The sequence below is a fragment of the Salvia hispanica genome, chromosome 6 (genome assembly GCF_029641045.1).
Source record: "Salvia hispanica isolate PSC_SH4W2 chromosome 6, Shi_PSC_v1, whole genome shotgun sequence".
NCBI lineage: Eukaryota > Viridiplantae > Streptophyta > Magnoliopsida > Lamiales > Lamiaceae > Salvia > Salvia hispanica.
In genome coordinates this window covers 4,963,822-4,983,092 of record NC_142697.1, presented here as the reverse complement: position 1 = coordinate 4,983,092, position 19,271 = coordinate 4,963,822, and the positions used below count along the sequence as shown (strand labels likewise).

Sequence of the window (19,271 nt, the reverse complement as noted above, 5' to 3'; positions counted from 1 at the left end):
GCATTAAAAATCCACCTGCCACATCAGATTTAGGCCAGCCATAGGTCAGGCGCAATACAAATAATTCAAAAAATACTACATTTATGGAATTAAAATTATGATTAAATTACGGAATTAAATTTACGAGACATATACGGGAAAATTCATTAATTGCATTAAAAAAAAGGTACATAGATAAAAACAAATTTACATAATAAAGAAAAAAAACTATCGCCGTGCAGTCCTCCGTGCCCACAACTCTTCAATTATATCCTTTTGGAGTTGAATATGAGCATTCACTTGGCGCATGTCGGTATATTCCTTGAGGCGGCCGACTTCATCGAGAGGTACCCCACGTCGTACGCTAGGGGTGGCCGTTCCGTGGCTTGGACCGGCTTCATCGTCATTGGCCCAACTAGTCAGTTGTACGCCTTCGTCTTCGACGATCATGTTGTGCATGATAATGCATGCGTACATTATTTGGGAAACGCATTTGACATCTCACAAACGCGTTGGACCCTTAATTGCCGCCCATCGAGACTGGAGCACACCAAATGTGCGCTCCACGTCCTTGCGCGCCGACTCCTGTCGTTCCGCAAAGTAGGCCTTCTTGTCATCCGCCGCGTGCCTGATCGTCTTCACAAAGACGAGCCACCTAGGGTATATCCCATCCGCCAAGTAGTAGCCCATATCATGCCGGTTGCCGTTGGCCACAAATGAGAGGGCTGGACCGATGCCCTGACACTTCTCGTTGAAGAGGGGCGACGAGTTGAGGACGTTGAGGTCGTTGTTCGACCCGGCTACCCCAAAATACGCATGCCAGATCCACAGCCGGTAATCAGCTACGGCCTCGAGGATCATCGTGGGATTCTTTGACTTGTAGCCGGTCGTGTAGGCCCCCTTCCAGGCAGTCGGACAGTTCTTCCACTCCCAATGCATACAATCTGTGTTGCCTAACATCCCGGGGAACCCATGCTTCCTCGTACATCTGCATCATATTCTGACAATCTTGGGGAGTAGGGCTTCGAAGGTACTGCTCACCGAAAATGTTTTTCACGTACTGACAGAAAAACATCAGACATTCCAGAGCAGTCGTCTCACCGATATGGAGGTACTCATCCCACATGTCTGCTGCTCCTCCGTAGGCCAACTGCCTGATTGCCGTCGTGCACTTTTGAATAGGGGTGTGGCCGGGTCTGCCTGCCGCATCGTGCCTGAAGCGGAAATAAAGATATCGACGCTCCAACTCGTCAACGATGCGCATAAACAAATCCCTGCGCATTCTAAAACGCCGCCTGAACATGTTTGCCGGAAACCGCAGGTCCGGAGCGAAGTAGTCGTCATATAGCCGCTGATGTGCAGCTACGTGATCCCGATCAATCACTGCTCGGCGGTGGACAACCGGTGGAGGGCGAGGTACCGCCCGCTGTTCCACCCTTCGCATGTACCACTCCATCTCGCGGTTCATGTAGACCTCCATAGCCTCGTTCATCTGTCGTTCGTACTCCTCAGCATCCCCACCACTACCACCACTGCTACTACCCGCGTTACTCATCGTTCGATGATGCTCTTGTACAGAAATTTAGAGAGAGAGAAAACTGATTAAAACAAGTGGTGCAAATGAAAATGAAATTAAAATCGCGTTTATATAGGTTTTCAAAAATTAAAAAAAAAACGAAAAAGGGCGCTGGCCGATCGGCACGCCACAATGGCAGCCATCGCATCGGCCAGCGCCAGCCAATCGGCTAGTCCATGCCGATTTTCTCACCGATAACGGGCTGGCCGCTTGCAATGGTTCGGCTAGCCGACCGGCTAGCAATGCGAATCGGCTAGCCGGCACTGTGGATGCTCTAATAACTCACTGTACATATAAATTTATGGAAACAATTATTTTATTAGATAGATTAATAACTATACAATAATACGTACATTACATAATCCAATTTTATATAGATTAATAACTATTCGTAAATTAATATAATTCAAACCAAATATGCTATCAAATATAATAACAAAATAGTTAAACATTAATAATTTAAACGGCACATAACATGGAAATTCTAAAATAGAGAAACACAAGCCAAATACATAAAATAAAAACAAAATAAAAACAGAAGACTAATTTAAGTTATACTAATTAATAAATCTTATTATATTATATTATTTAATTGAATTTAAGATTTTAACAATATGTCATGGAGTTAGTGTGTAATTTAGATAAAATATATAGGTATGATTGAAAAGTATAAAAAGTTAATGGGTGAGGAATATTTTTTTGAGTTTGAGTTTAGTGTAAATGGTTGGAGCAAAATCAATATTTAGCATGACATTTACACTAAAATAGGTTTAGGTTTAGTGTAATGGTTGGAGATGCTCTTACAATGAGGTGACAAATTTTAAGCCTAGATCTTGCCAACATAAAATGACGTTTCCCGCCAAAAAGGGTATCTTAGTCTTTTCACCAGTCCGTCACTTTATATTAGGATAGATGTTAATTTCGCACATTATATTATTTATCATATTAATTTCTCACATTATATTATTTACCAATGTGAAATTAAATGTAACTAGTGTTTTACATGTGTGATGTAGGACATAGTGTATCTCTTTAAATTATATTAGTATCAAATTATTATGTATGAAAATAAAAAAAAAATTATTTATTTTATTAGAAATGAAATGTTTTTCTTTTCAAATTATCCATTAAAAATGATACATTTCCTCAAATGAAAATAACATTATCTCACTTTTTCTTATCGCAATTTATTCTCTTTTCATTAATTTACAAAACAACAATACATAATCATGTCAAAAAACAAATATATCATATTTAGTGGGATAGATGGAGTATATATATTATAGAGGGAACATCTTTTTTATTACACCAACTATCCCAAATGAGCAAATTTAGTCCGTAATATTTCATAATATTTTTTTAGGTCCATTGATAAGGCTCGTTTCATGCATTGGTTTGGGTTAAAATGCTGTGCATTTGGGGCGCTAATGTGTGTTTATGAGTTCAGGTGCGTAGTAAATCTGTCGGACCCAGGAGTTGTTGTTACCTGACCTGGCAGATGCAAAAGAGATGAAATTGAAGCAAAAATCAGAAGTCGTCGTTCAGACCTGGGAGAATCAAAAGTTGGCAACAGGAGCAGAATGGAGCGAGAGCAAATCATTTTAAAGAGTCTTACTCAAGGGCAGGTCACCAGAGGGGATACCCTAGGGATCAGAGCCTCACATATATAAAGAGCTCGACCTTGAAGAACAAAAACAAAAAGACCGTGAACAGCCACTTCTACACTCTCCTAGCTCTAGTTCTAGTTCCATACTTCAAATTTTCATTTTCGACTGCTGCGCACTTGGACATGGAGGATTCTGGCCACTGTGGTTCTCATCGTCATCGTTGTTATTTTGCTGTGTAACACCGCCTTGTGGAGGCGAAGAAACAATCTTATCTGCTTTCGTTTAAAACTTGTTGGTTTTTAGTTCGCAACTCTAGTTTCTTACTTTGATCTACTGGATTCAGACCTATTTCTAGTTATTATGGAAGTTTATGTTTGCTTTTGGTTGGATATCTCTGAGTTTATGTTCATCTCTCGTTTTTAGCTTTCGTTCTTTATTTGTTGTTGGATGTTTGGAGCTGAGATCTGTTGGTTTGTTGTTGGAGGTTGGGGATTTGTATATGGAGATGTTTGGATTTGTTGAATCGTGGTGTTTTGGAGTTGAAGTTTCGCATATTTGGCGCTCGATGTTTACGTTGTGCATGATTATGGCTATTTACTTTTTGTTTCTGCATCCTTTAGGTCCAGTAGTGTAGATATGTTAGTTTAGGCTTTAATTTCTCGTTTTGACTCTAGATCTAAGTTTGCTCTAATTCATGGTGTTTAATACTCTGTTTTCTCTGCTATTCTCGTTTGATTCCCGAAGAAGATGAAGTTGTTGGTAGTTAGAACCAGATCTGCTTAATGTCAGTACTTTTCTGCATGTACTTTACTTTTTCTGCATATCTGCTAGACCTGTCAGTACGATCCACTTTGTCTCTTTTACCTTGCTGCATGCTTTTCCAGACTCTGGTAGTTTAAGGAAACTTGTCTTGCTTTTTGCTTTATGCTAGTTTGCCCAAATTAGGAAAGCCTTTCTAGTTAAGTTTACCCCAACTGTCTCAGAACTTAAAAATATCTCAGTTTCTCCGAGTCATGTATGTTCCGTACGCTTTCGTTTCTTAGACCCAGTAGGTAGAGTAAAGTTCTTCGGATCCCTTAGACCCAATAGGTAGAGTAAAGTTTTATTTATCTCTCAGACCCAGTAGTTTTAAGTTCTCGACCCACAAAAATTGCGTGGCAGCAGCCAACCCCTTTTCCCAAAACATCCTCAAATGCAGTTTCGTAACACCTACTTCCTCGTGAGATCGATCCTTTACTTCCCTGTGCTAAATTGTAGTATAGTGGGTTGAGGTTTTTGAAGGGATAGAGTGCACCCAACGACCCCTTTCTAATAAGTTTCATGATCTTCTAGCCTCTGAAATCTAGTCGAATCCTTTGGACCTGTTAGATCGAGTGACACATATCACGCACCTACACTGCACTCTAGGGACCTGTCAAAATGGCGCCGTTGCCGGGGATAGCATGGTGTTATTTGTGTGTTTGCGAATGTTTTGGTGTAAATAGTTTATTTATTACGTTTTCTTTTGTTTCTTTTTTTGGTTTATGAACAGGAGCTACCGGTTCGGACACTGGAACAACTCACCTGGTTGGAGGAGCGCCCAGACTAGTTGGCGGGTCAAGGAAGCGATATTCCCAGTTACCACCAGATCGGGGCTTACAACAGGGGATCCAGTTCACCTGAGTTCGAAGAGCGACGAGGAGTCAACTTCGTCAGTAAAGAAAGAACCAAAGTCAACCTCAGAAACAGGGGAGGAAAGCATTGAAGGTATGACCAACGCGGGCGACGACGATCCGGAGATCGGCTGGCTCACTGCCCATTTAGATGGTGAGCCTGCCCAGGCCATCGTCTCCAACCAGCGCCAGAGGGCGATCGACATCAAAACTAATGTGCTGGGTATTTTACCAAATTTCTCGGGTCGGAGGAATGAGTGTCCATATGAATTCCTCAATGAGTTCAGTAAGCTTTGTAGTATTCAGAAGAGGCTCAACGATGCAACAGAGGAGGATTACCGACTACGCGCGATCCCGTTTGCGCTGAAGGGGGAGGCTAACACGTGGTTATTAAGGTTGCCTCCCGATTCGATCCATACGTGGAAGGACTTCAAGTTGGAATTTTTTGATTACTTTTTCCCTTCTAACAAAACAAATGCTCTTAAGAAGGAGATCCAGGAATGCAAGCAGGAGTATGATGAATCGTTGAGCCAATACTGTTCCAGATTTAAGGGGTTGCTCGACGCTTTCCCAAACCACCGGATGATGGAAGCCGAAACCTACTATCTATTCTATGAAGGGGCAAAACCTGAGTCCAAAGATCTGATGAATACCGCTAGTGGAGGAAATTTCACCAAGAGAAAGGTGAGCGAGGCCCGAGAGATACTGGGAAGATTAATTGATGCAAAAAAGACATACAATTCACCTCGTACCATCCTAAGGAGAGGAAGTGCGGATGCAGTCACAGTGCAAAATGAAGAAAGGATGGATGCCCGAGTGGATGCAAGGATGGATGTTAGAATGGAGCAGCTGGAGAAGCCTATCCTAACTGCCCTAGGGAAGAACGATTCACCAGGTCCAACAGAGAAAGAAAAACAAGCACTGGGTCCAGAGGATGATTACAATTATTGCGGATCTCAAGGAGGGATGGATTGTCCAGCCCATATAAATGCGGTAGGAAATTGGAACCAAAATAATCAAGGCAACAATTGGAACCAGTGGAGTATCAAAGACGCTCCATGGAGGGACAATCCATGCTTCAGGTGGTCCGAGGGGAATCAAAACCCTCAACTCCAGATCACTAACTCAGAAGGAAACCAAGGGAACCAACCCAACTGGTCCGGAAGGAATCAAGAGGGGCAGGGCAACTGGAATCAAGGAGCACAAGGTAATTGGAATCAGGGAGGTCAAGGAAATCAATCCAGCTAGAACAATAGGAACCAAAATAACCAGGGAAGCTCATATGTACCCCCACACCAGAGGAACAACAACTATCAGGGGCGAGGGAATCAGTACAGCAATAACCAAGGAGGTCAAGGAAACTTTCGCCCGCATCAAGGGGGTGGACCAAATCATGGTCAAGGGCCAAGTGGCAGTCAACAGAACACTCGGACCCAGAGGAATCTGGATGATATGGTCCATGACCTAGTGAATACTCAACAGCACATGCAAAACAACTTGGTGGCAAACAATGACGTGGTCCACAAGCTCCAGGATGCTCAGCAGGAACACAAGGCCGCAATGGATCTGATGTCGAAGCAATTATCTCAGATCGCAACGTCCCTGAGCGACATGCGAGGAAATGAAGGAAGGATTCCAGCCTCAGTAAAACCACCTGAAAGGGCAAATATCAGCCAAGTGATGCACTTTTTATTTGCACTATAAATACCTGCAAGTATACAGAGTAGGTATAGTATAGCAAAAGGTTAGTACCGGGTATCGAACACGGGGAAGATGTACACAAAGTGTCTATCTCCCCAGATTTCTGCTTTGCCACCCACTTCTTGTTAATATCATCCACTCTTGCTGCTGCCTTTGCTCTATCCTCATCTAACTTCTTCTGAATTTGCTCCATTTGAGTGGTAATATTGGTTACAGCTGCCAAGATTGTGTTCATTCCTTGCTCGAGGTTGTTTATCCTTGCTTCGACCACTCCGATCTTGGTGTCATTAATCTTCCTATCTTGCGTAATTACCTCCAAAATCTTCGTGATTCCTTGTTCATACTTGTCTTCCTTCTTCATCGGCTCAACCACTCCTCCTTTGCTAACATTAAATCCTGCAGGGGGTTGCAAGTAATTATTGTTAGAATAAGAAAGATTTGGGTGCGGACGGTTCCCATTATAATTATTGAAATTACCGCCCCCCTGATTAGGGCGATAATTGTTATTGTAGTTTCTGGGACCGCCTCCTTGCACGTAGTTGATTTCTTCCACAGTTGATATGGCAGTTTCGGGTGCCTTGACCGCCACTATGGAAGTTGCCGGAATTGGATCTTCCTTCCTCGAGATGTCCATTTGATCAATCCTAACTCTAAGTTCTGCTAACTCCTTAGCAAAAGAACTTTCTCGTGGCATGCCTTTCCTTCGGCCTCTTCTATGGCTGCTACTCTTCTCGTGGCATGCCTTTCCTTCGACCACCCCCGACTGTTGGTGGCGAACTCCTCGATCACCGCCATGGCATCCTCTCCTGTCTTTCTTAGAAATCCTCCATTTGCCCCTGAATCAAGCATAGCACATATTTTCTCATTAAATCCATTATAGAGGATTCCTACCTGATGGTCTATGGAAAAACCATGGTTTGGGCACTTTCGAAGAAGAGCTTTGAAACGAGCAAATGCCTCATAGAGGGGCTCGTCATGGCCTTGTGTGAACTGAAAGATCTCACTTTTGAGCTTCAAAATAGTGCCTGGCGGGTAGTATTTGTCGAGGAAGGTAGCTACGATGTCCTTCCATGTGGAGACCTTTTCTGGTGGCATACACTCAAACCACTCCTTAGCAGAATCAATCAATGAGAATGGAAAAAGTCTTACCCGTATGGCATCGTCGTCGACACCATTTAATTTCAGAGTGTTTGCGATTTCCACGAATTTGGAGAGATAGCGGTTAGCATCTTCAGTCGCCCTACCTGCAAAACGAGTTTGCTCGACCCTTTGGATAAGGGGCATGCGTAACTCAAAATTGTTAGCATCAATACGAGGACCGTTAGGAAAAGTGATCATATTCCCATGATTGAACATGTTCATCACAGGTAATGTTTCTCTGTTCTTCTTTTCCATGGCTTCTCGGGCTGCTCTCTCCGCATCTCTCTCATCCATCAGCAACTTCACCATCTCCTGCAGCTTCTCAATATCTGTTCGGTCACCCATTGTTCCTGATCCTTTTTCACTTCTTATTATTCTACGAGTTCTTTCAAGTTCTAAATCAAGCGGCTCTAAGATGTACTTCCCAGAACGCGTTCGCATACAAAACCTGCAAGACTCGAAAACAAAAAAAAAAATTAAAAAATTAAAAAAAAATTAAAACAAAAAGCAATAAAAATCCAAAGTAGTAAAATTATCGTTTGAAGATATTACTCCAAAGTGAATTGTCTTCCCCGGCAACGGCGCCAAAAACTTGATGCACTTTTTATTTGCACTATAAATACCTGCAAGTATACAGAGTAGGTATAGTATAGCAAAAGGTTAGTACCGGGTATCGAACATGGGGAAGATGTACACAAAGTGTCTATCTTCTACTAGAACTCAATTACTATCTGGAGAAACAAGAATTTTTGGAAACTTTTGAAAACAGTAAATATTAAAAACAGTAAACAACTAAATGCAAGCAAATCATGGAGAGAAAAGTATAGAGATAAGGGGAATTCCAGGGATGTGCTTTCACTTTTATGGTTATACAAATTCCAAACTACAATACCCTAGCACAGTTAATACTTTGAAAGGACGAGTCACCTAGCTTATGCTCATGCGATACAAACGTTGATTACTAACGTTAGGGTTGTCAATCCTAACACGTAACTCCAAAAAGCTCCTAAGACCCTTGAAAAGTCCTCACTCTCAATTAACAGTGCCGTTTTAAAGGAAGCTAACTGTAGTGTCTACTAAGTGGATCTAACTCGCTAGAACTCTGTCACAGTTATGAAGCAAGTTGTATTGAATCATACATAATTGTGTCACTCAATTATGAAGCATCATGATTAACTTAGGGAAGAAACAAAGTAAAAACAAAGCGGATATTAAATAGAAAACGGAATTGTATAACCAAAGTTGCTACTAACACATCCCTAGAATCCTATGAGTTTAGTTACACATGACTGAATAAACTAAAAACATAGATTGAAGGGAAAACAATTTGAACATAAAACTAAAGCAAATAAAACCCGTAGGTTGAATCCTTGTCGTTCTTGAAATCCTTCTCCAACTCCTTGCACAATTGAAGTACTCTAGCTTTTGATCTCTATGAATGTTGCGAGTAGTCACTCTCTTTCTCTATGAATGTGTTCTCCTCTTTTGATGAAGCTTGAGGTCCTATTTATAGGGGAAAATTATTCCTCATCATAGAAGGAAAAGATCTTCAAAATTTGGTAAATCTTGGAGCAAATCTAGGGCTGGTCGGATTCGCCGCCTTTCTCCGGCGGGCCGCCGCACCTTGGCCGGCGGTCGCCGCGTTGGAGTCCAGAGACTCTGACCCTTCGGTGGCGGACCGCCACATGTCCTCCGGCTGTCGCCGGGCGAGACTCTTCTCCTAGCGTAAATTTCCGAGGCGGGCCGCCACATAGCTCTGACCGCCGGGCGCCGGCGATCGCCGTACAACTTCGCGGCGGTCGCTGGTCGCCGTCTGACTCCAGATTTCCAGACTATGCGTTTTTACTCCCCTTTTCGGCTCAAATATGCACATTTCTCACAAAACACGTCAAAATACCAAATGTATAGAATATGCAAATAATGGACATGTAGAGTGATTTTGATAACAAAAACGGACCAAATAATGGCCTTAAAACAGTGCAAAATCCGGGCGTATCACCAAGTTACCCTGAGATCCGGGAAAGCATATGAAGGACCCAAGCTGAAGGTAAATGATGAAACGCCAGTGCCAATGAGCGAGGATGTTATCCATCCGGTCCAGCAAAAAGAAGAAGTTAGGGCAGAGGATGATATCTAAGCCGGTGACTTGGGAGGATCGTTACCTCGAATGGCTGACCCATTTTTCTTAGACCCGGAGCCTGAGGTAGAAACTGACAAAGAGAAAGGAGAGGCGAAAGAGCCCTCTAAGGAAGATCCGACCAACGCAACAAAGAGGGTTAAACCTTTTCCCTACCGAGGGGATGCCAAGAAGAAAAAGGACAACCCTGTGGATTTCATGGAGATCTTTGGAAAGCTGGAGATCAATCTCCCGTTCCTGGAGGCTATGAAGCTGCCCCTGTTCAGTAAATTTATTAAGGAGTTCATTGCGGGCAAGGCAAAATCCGATGGAAAGATCGTGATCGGGGATAATGTATTTGTAGTGATTCAAAAGAGGATAATGCCGTCAAAGCAAACTGACCCAGGTATGTTTACCTTACCTATCACTATAGGAGATGTCAAAGTCGAGCATGTTATGTGTGATCTAGGTGCATCTATTAATGTGTTTCCGCTTTCCATATATAAAAAACCGGTAGGAGCAAGAATGACCGATACGAAAGTGGTGATACAGTTAGCTAATAGTGTTGGGACTACCGCAGCGGAAGACACGGAAACCAAACAGATCCTAGAACGGATCTATTTAGGTGATTATGCATTCAACTCCAATTTCATGCAATAAACATAGATCTATAGATATAACATCAAATAAACACATAATCATGCAATTTGATGTAGATTCGATTGTTACCTCATTTTGATCCATCATAGGATCGAAGTTGCTAGCTGCACCACCCGGAGATCCTTGGTTTATCGACCGTGAATCTTCCAACCTATTCCGTAGTCCTTGATCATCCATCCGTGTGGGCGGATCTTGAATAATCAATAATAGTCTTGAAGAGATCTAGAGAAACCCAATCACAAACTCAATATTGTCTTGATCTAATCCTATGAATTAGGATAGAACAAGAACAAAAACAAAACCCTAATTCTCCCACGTGCCAAGGCACGAAAACCGAGGCAAGGAGAGAGAGAGAGAGCCGGCGACGGCTTCTAGGGTTTAGGGAGGAGTGTTGTGAATGAATGGTGTGCTAGGGTTTTCACATCTCATCACTATTTATAATGGACTTGTTGGGCTAGGTTGGGGATCCATGGAATGACTTAAGTGTTGGGCTCACCCATTAGATAAATTACTAATTAAATCAAATGATCCATGATTTAATATATTATCAATGGAATATTATTTTATTCCACTAAAGAATAATATTGCACTCCCACTTAAATCACCAAATTACAAATAACTTGGGTCCATTTTATTTTATAATATTTCCCGCGTTTAAGATTATCTTGATCCATCAATTTAATTCTTTTGTCTGCTATGTGACTAGAATTAAATTAATTCTCCAAAGAGTTTTTCTAGTTTGAAACTTTATTTATTATTCGTGGAATAAATTCCAACTGCGCAGTTTTCTGAATAATAAATTCCTCTTTCAAACACCTCTTGGGGATCACCCCTTAGGGATTTAATCATACCACACTGGGCACGCGAATTCTATGAAATAATATTCCAATACCTTCATGTTATTCAATTACTACCACCCAAGATATCATGAACTTGAGTTACGTACAAACTCTCACATATTGATAAGTCAAAGTGGCGTTTGATTGAATAAACAATATTGATATTAATATCATAGACTAGAAAATACTAAACTTTCTTGAAATATATTCTTTCAGTAGATAGCAATAAAGAATACATTTCGGATTAGATCCTTTCAGTGCTTTACCACACCGGTGTTACTAATCTCATCTTAGGTAAGAGAGAATTATCACAAACACCGCAACCGTTCCAATAGGTAGCCAAAGCCTATCTAGGTTGTGAATACGTTTTTCTTCTTACTAGATCTGGCCAAGTCCCCTACTGGAAAACTCATGAGGAGATTCATCGAATTTCCCTACTTGACCTTCTTAGTAAAAAGCCTTAGACTTGTTTATCATATTTCAATAATAAACCATTTATATTATATTATTTATTCTCATAAATAGGTAAACAAGTGGATGTGGCGTTTCTCGTATACATGCACAAGCTGACTGTACAAAGGCATGTACGCTCGAAGCATCTTTTAGTATACAAACCCCAACAGATAGATCATGCATTAGCCCTGAAGGAGTGCTAGAAAATGCGATAGTTAAAGTTCATGATTTTCTATACCCTGCCGATTTCCATGTGATTAGGATGAGTGAAAACGAAACTGCTGAGTCTAGTGGCGTTCTTTTAGGAAGACCATTTTTTAGGACCGCTAAGACTTTAATTGATGTTTTTGATGGCACCATCTGTTTAGATTACAATGGGGAAAATTCACTTTTAGTATTGATGAAGCTATGATGAAACCACTTGACGTGGAAAACCTCCATTTTGTTGATGTGATTAACCCCCTGGTCCAGGAGTTTCTTGAGACCGAGTTATTGCAGGAACAGGCTGATACCTCGGAAATGACTGAATCTATGAGGAAAGAAGTTGCGGGATGGTGTGAAGCAGTTATTAAGCAAGGGCTATCTGATGAGGAAATCACAAAGTCAATAATGGATTTATGCGGCAAGACAGGATCCCCTGGGTCCAAGTGAACAGTCCAACTGGCCAGTATGGAAAAGTTGCCAGAGTTGGATGAGCTGGTAAAAAAAAGAATAGAGAAGAATCCGTTGCCACCTGAAGTACCACCTCCAAAGAAAGAGTTGAAGAACCTCCCTCCCGGTCTGAAATATGCCTAGTTGGGCGAAGGCGAATCTCTGCCTGTCATAATCAACAGCCTTCTGACCCAGGAACAGGAAGTCAAGCTATTGGGAAGTGCTGGGGAGGAACCAGAAAGCAATAGCGTGGACTCTATCTGACCTAGTGGGGATCAGTCTCGATTTATGTATGCACTTGATGCACTTTTTATTTGCACTATAAATACCTGCAAGTATACAGAGTAGGTATAGTATAGCAAAAGGTTAGTACCGGATATCGAACACGGGGAAGACGTACACAAAGTGTCTATCTCCTACTAGAACTCAATTACTATCTGGAGAAACAAGATTTTTTTTTGCAAATTTTTGAAAACAGAAAATATTAAAAGCAGTAAACAACTAAATGCAAGCAAATCACGGAGAGAAAAGTATAGAGATAAGGGAATTCCAGGGATGTGCTTTCACTTTTATGGTTATACAAATTCCAAACTACAATACCCTAACACAGTTAATACTTTGAAAGGACGAGTCACCTAGCTTATGCTCATGCGATACAAACGTTGATTACTAACATTAGGGTTGTCAATCCTAATACGTAACTCCAAAAAGCTCCTAAGACCCTTGAAAAGTCCTCACTCTCAATTAACAGTGCCGTTTTAAAGGAAGCTAACTGTAGTGTCTACTAAGTGGATCTAACTCGCTAGAACTCTGTCACAGTTATGAAGCAAGTTATATTAAATCATACATAATTGTGTCACTCAATTACGAAGCATCATGATTAACTTAGGGAAGAAACAAATTAAAAACAAAACGGATATTAAATAAAAAACGGAATTGTATAACCAAAGTTGCTACTAACACATCCCTAGAATCCTATGAGTTTAGTTACACATAATTGAATAAACTAAAAACATAGATTGAAGGGAAAACAATTTGAACATAAAACTAAAGCAAATAAAACCCGTAGGTAGAATCCTTGTCGTTCTTGATGTTCTTGAAATCCTTCTCCAACTCCTTGCACAATTGAAGTACTCTAGCTTTTGATCTCTATGAATATTGCAAGTAGTAACTCTCTTTCTCTATGAATGTGTTCTCCTCTTTTGATGAAGCTTGAGGTCCTATTTATAGGGGAAAATTATTCCTCATCATAGAAGGAAAAGATCTTCAAAATTTGGTAAGTCTTGGAGCAAATCTAGGGCTGGTCGGATTCGCCGCCTTTCTCCGGCGGGCCGCTGCACCTTGGCCGGCGGTCGCCGCGTTGGAGTCCAGAGAATCTGACCCTTCGGTGGCGGACCGCCACATGTCCTCCGGCGGTCGCCGGGCGAGACTCTTCTCCTAGCGTAAATTTCTGAGGCGGACCGCCACATGGCTCTGTCTGCCGGGCGCCGGCGGTCGCCGTACAACTTCGCGGCGGTCGCTGGTCGCCGTCTGACTCCAGATTTCCAGACTATGCGTTTTTACTCCCCTTTACGGCTCAAATATGCACATTTCTCACAAAACACGTCAAAATACCAAAATGTATAAAATATGCAAATAATGGACATGTAGAGTGATTTTGATAGTAAAAACGGACCAAATAATGGCCTTAAAACAGTGCAAAATCCGAGCGTATCAACTCCCCCAAACTTACATTTTTGTTTGTCCTCGAACAAAACACTAAAGACACAAGAATAGACGCACGGAATGCACAAGGACCAGACGTCATAATTGCCTCAAAAGATGAAAGAATAGATTAAGCATGAATTAACACAATCAAATCAAGCAAGGCTTAATAGTGCACTTTCATTACTAACTCGTGGAACACCTTGAATTCAAGCACTCACATGTGGCAAACTTCCAAAGATGGGAAGTGTTCTTTCTCTCACTCTCAAAGTGTATAAAGGTAAAGTGTATATCACTCAAATCATGCATCATGCAAAGTTTACCATAGGCTTGCTCAAAGTCTAATCCCTCCTCTACTCAATGTGATTAAGCATCAAAAGTCCGAAAGGTCTTTCTTTTCGGTTGTAACGTAGGCTCTTTGGTAGGTGAGGAATATTTGGCTAAAAAGTGACTCAAATACAAAAATATCCCAAGTAGAGTTAAGATGACTCCACTTTTCTAAAACTTAAGGCACTTCTAACACTTTATTTTTCTCCTTCAACTTACTTTCAATCCTTCGAATTTTTTTTTTTTTTTTTTCACAACCTTTCTTTCTCTTTTTTTTATAAGCATCCTTTCTAAAATCAAGCACATATTTTGAATTTTTTTACTATTTCACAACTTGTACTTTTCAACATTTAAGCACACTACTTTTCTCTAACTTTTCTCCTTATCTCTCCAATTCCTTTACAAAAGAAGATAACAAAAACTATACCAACCCAAGGAATTGTCCCCATTTATTTTGGCTTCCAAAGAAAAGGCTTAAAGGCTCAAAATTGGCTCCAAAGGAAAAATTTGAGAGGGTCGAAATTTTTGGATATAAAAGTAGCTAAGAAAAGACGGCCTAACATCCTCCTAAATCAACTTAAACACTATGTAAACTTAGGCAGACTAGGAGCAAGTTCTAGAAACATATACATGCATACAGATAAATCACACAAGAAAGAATTTAAGGCTCAAATCTCACAAGGTATAAGCACGATTCAAGGCGAACAAGCAATTCACTAATTATGCACCTTTTCACCAAACCATCATATCAAAACGTTAAGCCACACTTAAATATAAATGGAATATAATATCATTGGCAACTCGGTCTAATGTGTCCCTAAGCATGCGTGTTTCTAAGTTCTTCATGTTATGTTCATGACATGGATTCAAGAAAACATTTTTAGAACACAAAAAACTCCTACGGGATTATAAAAAATTAAAGCAAAAACAAACAAAAAGAAAACCCTAAACTCACGGTCCACCACTTCATACCCCCAAACTTATTTACAACAAAGTGTAAAATAAGTTTGTAGAGTCGGTAGGGACGTGAGTATACTACTGAAAAAAAACGTACCCTGAAAAATTTCGCGTAGAGGTTGAGCGGGGCGAAAATTCGAAGAATTTCGAAAAATCGCGCTGGAAAATTGTGCCCAGGTGGCGGTCCGCCGTAGCTGTTCGGCGGTCGCCGTACGTCAAAGATGCTTTCCAGCGTTCAGGTGGCGGACCGCCGCAGCGCTTGCGGCGGTCGCCACGGAGAGGTCAGATCCTGCGAAAATTTTTTGCAAAGCACAAAATAAACCAAAACCAAAAAGATATTAAAAACTTAAACAAAAAAAAAAAAAAAAAAAATTCAAAAATGGTTGGGTTGCCTCCCAACAAGCGCTTATTTTTCGTCTTTAGCTTGACGTTCTTTGAAGCTCATGAGTTATCCCCCATCGTGAGGATTCTGTTGGGATGCCTTTGTACCAACAATCTTAGTTTCTGCCACCGCGAATGGAACCAACTTGTTGAGAACTTTCTTCCACCATTTGAATTTTCCATTCGAGGTTTTGATCACGTAGATTTCAGGGTCATCTTGAGGTGGAGTCTTCTTCCTCTTCTTTCTCTTGGGCTTTTCCTGCAAGATAGGCTTAGTAGGATTAGGCTCGCCCTTTTTAGGAGCTTGAGGTAAAGTGTTAACAATGAAAATAGTAGGGTTAGAAGGATCTTCCCCTCCAAATGGATCATAAGGCTTAGACAAATCGGTCACCATGACCTCCCTGCAATCATGCTCCATCTTAGCTTGTTTCGCCTCTTCATACTTAAGCATCGCGCTTTCGATGTTGTAGGTCGACTTTCCTCCATGGTCACTTATTGTGATTTCTCCTCTACCTACATCAATAAGAGCTTTGCATGTGGCTAGAAAATCTCTGCCCAAGATTAGAGGTACATTCTTGTCTACTTTCATATCAAGAATAATGAAGTCGGCAGGAAAGATGAAATCGTCTACCTTCACCAAGACATCCTCAATCATACCCACCGTTTTGATGGCCGTGTTATCGGCCAACCTTATGGTCACATCCGAGGTCTTGAGTGGCCCGATGTTGAGCTTTTCATAGTACTTCAGCGGCATGATGTTGATGCTTGCTCCCAAATCACAGAGGGCCTTATCAACTTTTCCTTCTCCAATTCGGCACCTAATGATGAACTGGCCCGGATCTCTTTGCTTCACTGCCCTTTCCTTTTGGATGATCTCGCTGCAATGATGCGGTAGCTTGAGGTCGGCTTTAGTCGGCTTTTTCTTCCTCATTACCGTCTCCCTTAGTAGCTTTGCATACTTTGGTATCTCCTGCAACGATTCAACAAGTGGAATGTTAGTATGGACCTTGCAAAACATGTTAAGGAATTGCTTGAACTGCTCTTCAAGCTTGAACTTCCTCTTTGGCTGAAAAGGGAGTACAATCCCGTTGTGCCGCACGAGCTCCTGCTTAGTGGACGATTCTGCCTTCTCCGTGGCGGCCCGCCGCGGGGTGTGCGGCGGTCCGCTGGGTGTCGGGCAGTCCTCAAATTTCGTTCCGGAGGTGCTGCCTTCGTCCTTCTTCTGCTTTGCGACCCACTTCTTGTTTATGTCCGCCACTCGTGCTGCTGCCTTTCCCTTGTCTTCTTCAAGTTTCTTGTGGACTTGGTCCATTTGAGTTTGAATGTTCGTGACGGCAGTGGTAATTGTACTTATTCCTTGCTCGAGGTTGTTCGCTCTCTCCTCTATAAATCCAATCTTGGCCTCATTGTTTCTTCTATCCTCAAGCATCACCTCCAAGATCTTTTGGATGCCCATCTCATATTTTTCTCCATTGGTAGGTGGCTCCACTCCTTTTTCTTTGCTCACATTGAACCCCCCATTTTGGACATATTTAACATCTTTGATGACATTCCCCTCTTTGCCTGTAGCTTTTAATTTTTCAAGTCTTGCTCTGATGGATGTCAATTCTTGAGATGTCTCATTCCCACATGGTCTCTTCACTGCATCTAGCCTTTCAGCTTTGTGCTTCTCTTTGGACCAACCCCGACTGTTGGTAGCTAATTCCTCTATCACCTCCATAGCAGCAACTCCTCCTTTCCTCAAGAATCCCCCATTCGCCCCTGAATCCAATAAACTAGAGATTTTTTCGTTAAACCCATTATAAAGGATTCCTACCTGATGGTCTATTCCAAAACCATGGTTCGGGCATTTGCGGAGGAGAGTTTTGAAACGTGCGAGAGCTTCATATAGAGGCTCATCGGATCCTTGCATGAATTGAAAAATCTCACACTTAAGCTTAAGGATGGTGCCAGGCGGGTAGTATTTGTCGAGGAAGGTAGCTACGATGTCCTTCCATGTGGAGACCTTTTCTAGTGGCATACACTCAAACCACTCCTTAGCAGAATCAATCAATGAGAATGGAAAAAGTCTTACCGGTATGGCATCGTCGTCGACACCATTTAATTTCAAAGTGTTTGCGATTTCCACGAATTTGGAGAGATGGCGGTTAGCATCTTCAGTCGCCCTACCTGCAAAAGGAGTTTGCTCGACCCTTTGGATAAGGGGCATGCGTAACTCAAAATTGTTAGCATCAATACGAGGACCGTCAGGAAAAGTGATCATATTCCCATGATTGAACATGTCCATCACAGGTAATGTTTCTCTGTTCTTCTTTTCCATGGCTTCTCGGGCTGCTCTTTCCGCATCTCTCTCATCCATCAGCAACTTCACCATTTCCTGCAGCTTCTCAATATCTGTTCGGTCACCCATTGTTCCTGATCCTTTTTCACTTCTTATTATTCTACGAGTTCTTTCAAGTTCTAAATCAAGCGGCTCTAAGATGTACTTCCCAGAACGCGTTCGCATACAAAACCTGCAAGACTCGAAAACAAAAACAAATTAAACTAAAAAAAAAATTAAAACAAAAGCAATAAAAATCCAAAGTAGTAAAATTATCCGTTTGAAGATATCACTCCAAAGTGAATTGTCTTCCCCGGCAACGGCGCCAAGAACTTGATGCACTTTTTATTTGCACTATAAATACCTGCAAGTATACAGAGTAGGTATAGTATAGCAAAAGGTTAGTACCGGATATCGAACATGGGGAAGACGTACACAAAGTGTCTATCTCCTACTATAACTCAATTACTATCTGGAAAAACAAGAATTTTTTTTGAAAATTTTTGAAAACAGAAAATATTAAAAGCAGTAAACAACTAAATGCAAGCAAATCACGGAGAGAAAAGTATAGAGATAAGGGAATTCCAGGGATGTGCTTTCACTTTTATGGTTATACAAATTCCAAACTACAATACCCTAGCACAGCTAATACTTTGAAAGGACGAGTCACCTAGCTTATGCTCATGCGATACAAACGTTGATTACTAACATTAGGGTTGTCAATCCTAACACGTAACTCCAAAAAGCTCCTAAGACCCTTGAAAAGTCCTCACTCTCAATTAACAGTGTCGTTTTAAAGGAAGCTAACTGTAGTGTCTACTAAGTGGATCTAACTCGCTAGAACTCTGTCACAGTTATGAAGCAAGTTATATTAAATCATACATAATTGTGTCACTCAATTACGAAGCATCATGATTAACTTAGGGAAGAAACAAATTAAAAACATCCCTAGAATCCTATGAGTTTAGTTACACATAATTGAATAAACTAAAAACATAGATTGAAGGGAAAACAATTTGAACATAAAACTAAAGCAAATAAAACCCGTAGGTAGAATCCTTGTCGTTCTTGATGTTCTTGAAATCCTTCTCCAACTCCTTGCACAATTGAAGTACTCTAGCTTTTGATCTCTATGAATATTGCAAGTAGTAACTCTCTTTCTCTATGAATGTGTTCTCCTCTTTTGATGAAGCTTGAGGTCCTATTTA

The 19,271-nt window shown here is 41.3% G+C and overlaps 1 non-coding gene across 1 annotated transcript; it reads left to right on the top strand.

Moving 5' to 3' along the window:
- Positions 1 to 7,422: 7,422 nt before the first annotated feature.
- LOC148923106 (small nucleolar RNA R71) lies at positions 7,423 to 7,529 on the top strand. The gene has a single exon (XR_016133073.1). It is a non-coding gene; the product is annotated as a small nucleolar RNA R71 (small nucleolar RNA).
- Positions 7,530 to 19,271: the final 11,742 nt, after the last annotated feature.